The following is a 7,311-nucleotide window of genomic DNA, read 5'->3' as shown; positions in this document are numbered from 1 at the left end:
TTTCTCTTCGGCCCGAACCGCGCAACCTTCTTGCATTCGATTGCCGGTTGCACAGGGCAATAATTTTGAGCTAAAATCGTAATTTATCTCTTTGCTTCCTCATTTTCATGGCCTCCCTTCGGAGGATGCTTACTTATTTTTGCGTGAGTTTGAAGATGTATGTGCTTTGATTAAGTTGCAACAACTTACCGATGATGCAGTAAAGTTGCGGTTTATTACGTTTTCACTCAAAGATGGAGCCAAAAAGTGGCTCTATGGCTTACCGACGAACTCCATCACCACTTGGGAGGAGTTCGCCGTCACTTTCCTAAAAAAGTTTTTTCCATTACATAAAACTAATAAGCTTAGGAACGATATTTTACAATTCAAACAAAAGCCATTAGAGTCATTTTTTAAGTTTATGGAGAGGTTCAAAGACCTACTCCAAGAGTGTCCTCACCATGGAATTGATTTGTGGCACTTATGCCAAATTATTTATGAGGGCATAGATTACCAAACAAAGCAACTTCTTGAGTCCATGTGTCCTAACGGTTTTACATCTTTCACGGATGAGGCCGCGGCATGGAACTTCTTACTTGATTTGGCGGAAAAAACAAGAGAGTGGGAATCCACTCAAGACGGTGAGAGAGCCACTTCAAGCAAGGGATTTCTAATAAAGGGTGCCGTGGCAAAAGAGGCCCATCTTGATAGCCTAATCAAAAGGCTAGAAGCAATAGTTGTCAAATGACCTTCACAAGTCAATTAAATTGCACATAGTGTTCCCATGTGTAATTGGTGTCAAGCCACAGACCATGTCATGGAAGAGTGTCCAACTCTTGTTAAATTTGGTAATTCTAATGAGAATGTGAGTGCTGCTTATGCTAATAATCCTTATTCTAGCACTTATAATCCGGGATGGAGAAATCATCCCAACTTTTCTTGGAGTCAAGGTGGGCCATCCAATTTCCAAGGCCAAGGCCAAGGCCAATTCGGCCAACCTAGGCCCACCTTCCCTCCCACTTTTGTTCGGCCACCACCTCCCCCTCCTACTTTTCAAAACCCTATGATTCATAATGTTTCAAATCAGCCCCCTCCGGGTTTTCCAAAAACAAGGGGAGTCGGCATGAATTACATCTTTAGAGAAGAACATGGAGCTTCTCATGAGTACCTTCATGATGGGCCAACACAACTTCGAAAAGTAAATTTCTCAACTTGCTACGGCCCCAAGTGAAAGTAAAACAAAAAGATGCAAAGTCAACCCATTCCTAACCCAAGGAATGTGGCCATGAATGGGAATCAACAACCACAGGTGAATCAGTTGAATGCCATGCAATCTAGTTTGCCGCACCAGGACCCTGCGAATCAATGCAATGCGGTTTATGCTTTGAGAAGTGGAAAAGAATATCACAAAGAGGAGGTCAGCACCGAACCTTCTAAAATTGTACAAGATCTTCCAAAAGAGGTAAGTGAAGAACCTCCCTCCATTGGCTCAGAAGAAGAGCCCAAACAAGTAAGTACAGAAGAGGTAACTTCTCACCCTGCATGAGATTTCATTCCTAAAGCTCATTTTCCAAGGAGACTTGCTAATAATAAAAAGGTAGATCAAATTGATAAAGTTTTGAATATTTTTAAACAAGTGCATGTGAATATTCCTTTGCTTGATGCAATTTCCCAAGTCCCCACATATGCTAAAGTTTTGAAAGATCTATGTACACAAAAGAGAACAACGAATGTGCCCAAGAAAGCTTTCTTGGCCGCAAACGTTAGTTCTATTTTGTCCCATCAAATGGTAGCAAAATATAAGGATCTGGGATGTCCCACCATATTATGTACTATTGGAAACACTCAAATTGATCATGCCTTGTTAGATTTGTGAGCTAGTGTAAATCTCATCCCGTTTTCAGTTTTCAAGCAATTAGGACTAGGTGACCTCAAACCTACCACTGTCACACTCCAATTGGCGGATAGATCCATTAAGACACCCAAATGTATGGTTGATGATGTCTTAGTAAAAGTAGGTGATTTCTTATTTACCGTGGATTTTGTGGGTTTGGACACGGAGCCGGTTGTTAATAACAAGGACCAAATCCCCATCATTCTTGGTAGGTCGTTCCTTGCTACTAGAAATGCTCTCATTAATTGTAGAAATGGATTAATGAAATTATCTTTTGGAAACACATCGATTGATTTTAATGTCTTTAGATTAGGTAAGCAACCAAATTTTCATGAAGAAATCAATATGTTGCATTCTTTTCCTGATGATATTGTTTCTAATTTTGAAATTGTCTTTGATGCAGTATTCCAAGAATGCTTGGACGAACTAGGAAATGATGGAGATGATTTTTTTTCCAAAGCTTTTGCCATCCAAAATGTGGAGCCCGTTTGACCACTAGCAACATCTCTTCCAAAGCCATCAATCGAAGAAGCCCCACAGTTGGAGTTGAAGCCCTTGCCTTCTCATTTACGTTATGCTTTTTTCGGTGATAATTGTACTTTGCCTGTAATAATTGTTGCTGAAATAAACAAGAGGGGGGTGAATTGGTTTTAACACTAAATTTATAGCTTTTCGTTTTAAGTATTAAACCTAATTTGGATTTTCTTCTCTTGATTAGATTTTGGTTAGTTCAACTAAGATCAAATTAAAAGAAAATACCAAATCAAAATAAGAATGAAAATACAAGACAAGGAAAGAACACACCGATGTATAGTGGTTTGGGCAAAGCCCTACTCCACTCTTCTTCAGATCGTCCTTAAGGATTTCCACTATTGTGAGACCTCCACGATGCCCGGCTCCGAGGCGATTACACTTCCAAGGGATATTAAATGAGGATGCCCTTGACACCTTTACACCGACTCTCCTTCTACGCCGAGTTCTAAGCGATACTCCCTAGGGTATTAAGATAGGATGCCCTAGCCACCTTTACAAGAAAATAAGATGGATAGCTTGGCTTCTCTTGAAATCTTGATGCACGTTGTAGTCCCTTGAATTCTTCTCCAAAGTAGGTTGCAAGTTGAAAGCCTAAATCCAAACTCAATTGATTTGCAAGTGAAAGGCAAGTTTGGGAAGAAAATAAATTCTTAAGCTCAAATGGGTTGCAAGTTTGTTTGAAAGCTTAAGGAGGTTTTCCAAATATTCAAGAGTGGAAAATAATCCTCTTGAATGTGTATATATAGTCTCTTGACAAAATATGACCGTTTGGGGGTGTTAATATAAAAAACCACATTTTAATTCAAATCCCAACGGCTCTTTTCTGTGCTGTCGCGAGGTTCTCGAAGTTCCGAGAGAACGACCAAAAGAAGAAAAATTATACTGGACCATTTCTCGGAGTTCCGAGAGAATGGCCAGAAGTTATAAAAAACTACTGGACCATTTCTCGGAGTTCCGAGAAGCCTAAAATAAGCAGATTTTTATCTTTTTATTGCTTATTTGATTTTGGGCTTTTGGAACTCAATTCCTAAGATAATTTGGAATGTTTATGAGGGTCCCAACATGTTGGTCCACCACATAACCATTCACTAAACCATTTAAGTTCTTAAGTATTTTTTTGAAAACTCTTTTTGAAAAAAACCTTGCCTTGACTTATAAATCTAAAGGGAAAGGATGTACAATGAAATCTATGTAACCTTCAACTTCTCTTTAGCCTTGGTCTTCAATTAATCTTCCATTTTGTGTATGCTTGCTTGAGAGATGATGTGAGCTTCACTTAGCTCATTTTGACTCTTGTGTGGTACATCTTCAAGCATGACCATGTGGAGTGTTGGTTTCTTCAATGATCAACCTATCTTAACACAACACTTCAAGGCAAATTAATTAGTATTCAAGAACATAATCAATTATGTTTAGAATCATCAAAACAAGATAGGAGAGTAGACCCTTGGGCTTACAGCTGCGGATTTAACCTCCACTCAAGAGGAGGAACTCGTTAAATTGCTAAAAGATAATAAGGAAGCCATAGGTTGGACAATGACTGACATCAAAGGAATTAGCCCTTCGAGTGTGCAACATCACATCCATCTCATTGAGGGTGCCAAACCTTCAAGGGAACATCAAAAAAGGGTTAACCTGTGGTGAAGGAAGCCATCCAAAAAGAGATTTTAAAATGGTTAGATAATGGGATCATTTATCCCATCTCGGATAGCCAATGGGTGAGTCTCGTCCAAGTAGTGCCTAAGAAGTCGGGAGTCACGGTTATACAATTCGCCACTAATGAGCTTATACCTACTCAGATTCAAACAGGTTGGCGGGTTTGTATTGACTACCGAAAGCTTAATACTGCTACTTGGAAGGATCACTTTCCTTTGCCTTTTATTGATCAATGTTAGAAAGGTTAGCCGGTCATCAGTATTATTGCTTTCCAGATGGCTATTCTGGTTACAACCAAATTCCTATAGCTCCTGAAGATCAAGAGAAAACGACATTCACATGCCCCTTTGGAACATTTACTTATAGACGCATGCCTTTTGGCTTATGTAATGCTCCGACAACTTTCCAAAGATCCATGATGAGTATTTTTTCTGACATGGTGGAGACCTTCTTAGAGGTTTTTATGGATGATTTTTCTATTCATGGCTCCACTTATGCCGAATGTTTACATCACTTAAAATTGGTCTTGCAAAGGAGTAGAGAAAAGAACCTTGTCCTCAATTGGGAAAAGTGTCATTTTATGGTAAAAAATGGCATCATTCTAAGACATGTGATTTCTAAAGAGGGAATTAAGGTTGATAAATCCAAGGTGGATCTCATTGTCCATCTTCCACCGCCCAAAAGTGTGAGGAATATTTGATCATTTTTGGGCCATGCGGGCTTTTACCGACGCTTCATAAAAGATTTTTCTAAAATTGCTAGGCCTTTAACCAATTTGTTAGCAAATGATCAAATATTTGAGTTTTCCAAAGAATGCTTCGATTCTTTTGAGTGTTTGAAAAAAGGAGTTAACTACGGCTCCCATCATTCAAGCACTCAATTAGACTGAACCGTTTGAAATTATGTGTGATGCTTCCGAATTTGCAATAGGAGCCCTGTTGGGTCAAAGATTCAATAAATTACCGCATGTAATCTATTATTCAAGTAGGACTCTCAATGTTGCACAACTCAACTACACCACTACGGAAAAGGAATTCTTAGCGGTTGTGTTTGCATTAGAGAAGTTTCGGTCCTACTTGATTGGATCACATATGATAATTTATAGTGACCATTCGACAATCAAGTATCTTGTTAGAAAGAAGGATGCTAAAGCTCGCCTCATTAGGTGGGTTTTACTTCTTCAAGAGTTTGATTTGGAGATTAGAGATAAAAAGGGTACGGAAAACTTGGTTGCCGATCACTTGTCTAGACTTCCTAATGCAAAGAATAACGAAAGTCCAATTAATGAAAACTTTCCTGATGAGTGATTGTTTGCTATATCTAGTGAGCCATGGTATGCAGATATTGTGAATTACTTGGTTACAGGTGCTACACCGGATCATTGGTCCAACCAAGACAAATACCGATTTCACTCACAGGTAAAGTATTTCTTTTGGGATGATCCCTATTTGTTCAAAACTTGTTCAGATCAGATTGTCCGACGATGTGTGCCCGATCATGAGTACCAATCGATTCTATCTTTTTGCCATGATCAAGCTTGTGGTGGCCACTTTAGTGCAAAGAAAACTGTGCACAAAGTTTTACAATGTGGTTTCTATTGGCCTAGTCTCTTTAGGGATTCTTTTGATTTTTGTCAAGCTTGTACGTCATGTCAGTCGTTAGGTAAAGTTACAAAGCGAAATATGATGCCCCTCAACCCGATCTTAGTGGTAGAAATCTTCGATGTGTGGGGTATTGATTTTATGGGTCCGTTTCCCAACTCTTTTAGAAACTTGTATATTTTGTTAGGTGTAGATTACGTGTCAAAATGGAATGAAGTCATTGCTTGCAAATTCAATGACCACAAGGTGGTGGTCAAGTTTCTTAAAGAAAATATTTTTTCGCGCTTCGGTACACGCCGTGCCATCATTAGTGATAGGGGTAAGCACTTTTGTAATAGACCGTTTGAAGCTCTTATGAAGAAATATGGTATTACTCATAAGTTGGCCACCCCTTATCATTATCAAACGAGTGGCCAAGTGGAGGTTTCAAATAGGCAAATTAAGAAAATTTTGGAGAAGACAGTGAATCCAAACCGCAAAGATTGGTCCATTAGATTAGTGGATGCCTTGTGGGCTCATAGGACGGCATTGAAGGCTGATCTTGGTCAATCTCCTTACCGCCTTGTGTATGGAAAAGTTTGTCACCTCCCGGTTGAATTGGAACATAAAGTTTTTTGGGCTATTAAGAAACTAAATTTTGATTTGTCTGATGCAGGTAATCATAGAAGACTTTAACTTGCCGAGTTGGAAGAGTTGCAGAATGATGCCTATGAGAATGCAAAAATCTACAAAGAGAAGACAAAAGCTTTTCATGACAAACATATTTTGAGAAAATTGTTTCAAGAGGGCGAAAAAGTGCTTCTCTACAATTCAAGATTACATATCTTTCCAGGTAAGTTAAGATCCCATTGGGATGGACCATATGTTGTTAACAAAGTTTTCTCTCATGGTGCAGTCGAGGTTCTTAATCCAAGTAATGGAGATTTTTTAAGTTAATGGTCAAAGATTAAAGCTGTTTATTGAGTTGTCAAAGCCGGATATGGAAGAGGTCATGGATCTCCATGAACCTTCCTATTCGAATCATGCCTAAACAAATACGGTACATACCCTCCTTTCTATTTTTAGTCCTCATATTTTTCTTTCTATTTTTAATGCATTCAGGACAATGCATAAATCAAGTATGGGGGGGGTAGCTTTTGGAAACTTTCTTTTCTAGTCTTTTCTATAGTTAATGTTAGAAATTTTCTTTTCCTTTTGTTTTTGGTATTTCTCTCAAATTAGAAAAGAACTTGGTATTCATAGAAAGAAAGTTGTTTTCCTATTTTAAGAAACAAAGTTAGTGAATATTTTAATTTTGGAATCCAAAAAATTAGAAAGAATACTTTCCTTTCTTAGTTTTGTTTTCTTTAGGAATCTTTCTTTTAAAAAGATTTGAATAAGAAATAGAAATAGAAACTTGCTTTTTATATGGTATGGTGAAAAAGGAAAGAAAGGTTGAAAAAAAAAATATTTTTAGAAAGTTTACCTTTTGATAATAGTTTTGATTTGTAGCCTTTTTTACTTGAGCTATCAAGTCTGAAAGGTTTTTATGCCTAGTTCCTTAAAGTCAAATAGCTTGAGAGCAACTGACTGAAAACTTGATACGTGGGTCAATTAGAAAACTTAATAAATCAAAGCATTGCACATAATCAAAGGTAAAGCTTGAAC

At 38.0% G+C, this 7,311-nt stretch overlaps 1 non-coding gene across 1 annotated transcript; it reads right to left on the bottom strand.

Annotated features, from left to right (window-relative positions):
- Positions 1–340: 340 nt before the first annotated feature.
- On the bottom strand, positions 341–447 carry LOC143889025 (small nucleolar RNA R71). Its single transcript, XR_013254650.1, has one exon. It is a non-coding gene; the product is annotated as a small nucleolar RNA R71 (small nucleolar RNA).
- Positions 448–7,311: the final 6,864 nt, after the last annotated feature.

The sequence above is a fragment of the Tasmannia lanceolata genome, unplaced genomic scaffold (genome assembly GCF_043159265.1).
Source record: "Tasmannia lanceolata isolate RefF3 unplaced genomic scaffold, GAP_Taslan_0.1 ptg000012l, whole genome shotgun sequence".
Classification (NCBI taxonomy): domain Eukaryota; kingdom Viridiplantae; phylum Streptophyta; class Magnoliopsida; order Canellales; family Winteraceae; genus Tasmannia; species Tasmannia lanceolata.
Note: the sequence above shows the minus strand (reverse complement) of the source record. Positions and strands in the feature narration are given on the sequence as shown.